The sequence below is a fragment of the Oncorhynchus masou genome, chromosome 9, assembly GCF_036934945.1.
Source record: "Oncorhynchus masou masou isolate Uvic2021 chromosome 9, UVic_Omas_1.1, whole genome shotgun sequence".
Classification (NCBI taxonomy): Eukaryota; Metazoa; Chordata; class Actinopteri; order Salmoniformes; family Salmonidae; genus Oncorhynchus; species Oncorhynchus masou.
This window is the reverse complement of record NC_088220.1, coordinates 75802334-75806465: the sequence shown is the minus strand read 5'-3', so window position 1 is coordinate 75806465 and position 4132 is coordinate 75802334. Positions and strand designations below refer to the sequence as shown.

The window sequence follows — 4132 nt, the reverse complement described above, 5'->3', positions numbered from 1 at the left end:
CGTTGATAGATAGATAAATGAAAAGCTTGGCCACGACACCATGCTTTAGTGTGAATGAGAAGGGAGAAAGGAGATGAGAAAAAGATGGAGCGAGAGATAATTGGAAATGAGAGATGGAGGTGAAGGAAACTATGTGAGAGAGTAAGAGATGGAAAGAATGAGAGGATGATTTGGGGCCCGGAGGGAGAAAAAAATATATAACACTTGGGAAATGGGGAGAGAGGATGAGAAGGAGAGGGAGGGGAGTGTTATAGAAGAGCGAGAGTTTAAAGGGTCAGAAGCAATACTCGATGAGAAATTAAAGGTGGGACGGATTAGGAAAAGAGGATGGTGGGAGAGAAGGAGAGGGGGTCTTGACAGAATAGTGGCAGATTGGGCAGAAAGAGTGATTGGAGAAATTTGGAGAGGAAGTAAAAATGATAATTTCTCTCTCTTTAATTATTAAAAGAGAAGTTTTCTGTGGTCTGACACATAATCTTTCACCGAAATGTTCCTCTCTCACACTTCAAGGACGGCCATCTTGATAAACATGGGCCCAAGTTAGATGTACAAGAGAAAAAAACGAACAAGAGAGTTGCTTTATTAAAAAAATAACTGTTTGAAGTCTAGACATTAATATTTATCACCTCTGCTGTCTGTCTGTCTGTCTGCCTCCCAGTGCGGTGTGGGCTGGAGCCTAACCCAAACCCTCCAAGTATAGTTTGGCCCAGAGCCGGGGACACTGTGTTCCTGTGATTGGAGTGATGGCGCAGCAGGAGACAGGGTACAGAGGACATGCCCCAGTATGAGCTCTGCACAGGTCACTGTTTCAATACCACAGCCCCCCCCCCCACACACACACACACAGAGAGATCGCTATCGATCAAACTGCCCAGTGTTTCAAATAATATTTGAGAGTTTGCCAGTTGTGTTTGATGTTCTATCAGACACCCCTCTGGCTCACAAAAAGTCTCTGAACTCCAAATCACTTCCTTCATGCATTGTTCTTTGGAACTCTATTCAAATTCAAAGTAATGAATGTGTCTGGTTCAACTTTGGCTTTCACACTATGATAGGATGAGATAGCAACCACCACTCAAGACTGTAGGTAAGTACACAGAAGTTCCAAATCCTGGGTGAGCTAGTGAGCAAGCCATAGAGCAAGTCACGTTTTTCCCAGCTCCTGCTGAAATTGCATTCATTCAATACTTTCTTTGCTCTTTGACTCAAAAAGAACTAGGAAACAAAGTCTTTGAATGACGTGATTTACTCTTTTTGTTTTAATGCGTGAATGGTGCTCAACCTGCAAAAGTTTAGGTTCAGCGGAGTCACTGACAAAAAAGAAAACACAAGGCCCAAGATGAGGAGCTCGAGTTCTTCATGTGGGAGCAGACCTTCAACTGGTCTTCCCGAGATCCAGGTTCTACTAAAGATATTTGGTAATATACAGGATCTTGAACGCTGTGGGATTTACTTTCTCTTTCTTTGGGCAGTAGAATTAACACTGTTAAAATGAATGTATTACTTAAGTTTTTATACTTATTTCAATGTATTGCTATCTTTCTGACAAAACATTTTTTGAACTTAATAGATAAACCGATACCTGCTTTTATCTGGAACAAGAAAAACCCTCGGATACGTGAGAGTATTGCAGAGATCTCACCCCCAGGTTGGTCTAGCACTCTCAAACTTTCATTATTATTACTGGGCAGCTAATATAAGAATTGTTCTATATTGGATGACAGAAATCCCTGATGTTACAGGCCAGAAATGTTTGACCTTGGAGATCTTATCCTGTGGCCTCACGTCCTTAGCTCTGTTCTAAACTTGCATTGGCTGAGCCTGTTTCCAAATACACTAAAAACCCTATTGTGAAACATTCCCTAATAATCGGGAAACAGTTCAGGCGAACGTTTGGTCTCAGTGAATGTTTTACTTCTGCCCCATTAATAAAGAACCATACATTTTCTCCACCATTATTAGACCGGGTGTTTTAAATCTGGTCTGGAAAAGGGATCTCCTCAATGAACAACTTGTACACTTATATGTATTTTGCATCTTTTGAACAGTTAGTACAATAGTTCAATATTCTTAGATCCCAGAAACTTGGCAGAGTATGCTTCAGAGAATACATTCTCAGGCATGCTGTAATTCAATTTAAAATAGTTAATTGGCTGCATTGGTCAAAGGAAAAATAATCCATGATTAGACCAGAAATAGATTCTTCTTGTGAACGATGTAAGCAAGCTCCTGCTACTTTATTACACCTTTTAGACATGCCCGAAATTGACATATTTCTGAATATCAATTTTTGAGACGTTTTCTAAAATACTGGAGAGACCTATAGAACCTTCTGCCTTTATTACATTTATTACATTTATTACATTTATTACCTCCAACCAGTTCTATTAGTGACACCACAGGAGGCCCCTCCAACCAGTTCTATAGTGACACCACAGGAGGCCCCTCCAACCAGTTATATTAGTGGCACCACAGGAGGCCCCTCCAACCAGTTCTATTAGTGGCACCACAGGAGGCCCCTCCAACCAGTTCTATTAGTGGCACCACAGGAGGCCCCTCTAACCAGTTCTATAGTGGCACCACAGGAGGCCCCTCTAACCAGTTCTATGGTGGCACCACAGGAGGCCCCTCCAACCAGTTCTATAGTGGCACCACAGGAGGCCCCTCCAACCAGTTCTATTAGTGGCACCACAGGAGGCCCCTCCAACCAGTTCTATAGTGGCACCACAGGAGGCCCCTATAACCAGTTCTATAGTGGCACCACAGGAGGCCCCTCCAACCAGTTCTATAGTGGCACCACAGGAGGCCCCTCCAACCAGTTCTATTAGTGGCACCACAGGAGGCCCCTCCAACCAGTTCTATAGTGGCACCACAGGAGGCCCCTATAACCAGTTCTATAGTGGCACCACAGGAGGCCCCTATAACCAGTTCTATAGTGGCACCACAGGAGGCCCCTATGACCAGTTCTATAGTGGCACCACAGGAGGCCCCTCCAACCAGTTCTATAGTGGCACCACAGGAGGCCCCTCCAACCAGTTCTATAGTGGCACCACAGGAGGCCCCTCCAACCAGTTCTATTAGTGGCACCACAGGAGGCCCCTCCAACCAGTTCTATAGTGGCACCACAGGAGGCCCCTATAACCAGTTCTATAGTGGCACCACAGGAGGCCCCTCCAACCAGTTCTATTAGTGGCACCACAGGAGGCCCCTCCAACCAGTTCTATAGTGGCACCACAGGAGGCCCCTCTAACCAGTTCTATTAGTGGCACCACAGGAGGCCCCTATAACCAGTTCTATTAGTGACACCACAGGAGGCCCCTCCAACCAGTTCTATTAGTGGCACCACCGGAGGCCCCTCTAAACAGTTCTATGGGCAACATGCTGGCATGCATTACTCTTGTAGCTAGATGTCTTCTACTGGTTAAGTGGAAGGATCGGTTACCTCCTACTTTGAACCATTGGATAAAGGAAGTTATGCAACATCTCAAGCTAGAGAAAATACGCTCCTCCGTTAGGGGATCCGCAATTACATCTTATAATATCTGGCAACCTTTCCTATCCTTTGTAGAAGACATGGATCCAGCTAATTTCACAACTCCATAAACCAACCCAAATAAGAATTTGTATTATTATTTTGACTCTTTACTATTACTTTGTTTTATAATATCTTTTGTATTATTATATATATATTTTTAATTTTTTTATTTGATTATATTGCTCATTGTATATCATGCCTGCTTTAAGTCTGGTTTTGGGGTGGGTCTCTGTTAGAGCATGGGGGATTGGGGTGGGTTTGATTTGGTAGGGGATCCGTGTGTGTTCTGTTAGAGCAGTGGTTCCCAAACATTTTATAGTCCCGTACCACTTCAAACATTCAACCTCCAGCTGCGTACCCCCTCTAGCACCAGGGTCAGTGCACTCTCAAATGTTTGTTTTTTTTGCCATCATTGTAAGCCTGCCACACACACACTATACGATCATTTATTAAACATAAGAAAGAGTGTTTTTGTCACAACCTGGCTCATGGGAAGTGACAAAGAGCTCTTATAGGACCAGGCACAAATAATAATATAATAATAATCAATCATTTTGCTCTTTATTTAGCCATCTTACATATAAAATCATATTTGTT

At 43.3% G+C, this 4132-nt stretch overlaps 1 long non-coding RNA gene across 1 annotated transcript; it reads left to right on the top strand.

The window, feature by feature from the left end:
• Nucleotides 1–1009: 1009 nt before the first annotated feature.
• LOC135546639 (uncharacterized) lies at nt 1010–1633 on the top strand. Its single transcript, XR_010456604.1, has 3 exons — nt 1010–1087; nt 1292–1418; nt 1571–1633. It is a non-coding gene; the product is annotated as an uncharacterized LOC135546639 (long non-coding RNA).
• The last annotated feature ends 2499 nt before the right edge of the window (nt 1634–4132 follow it).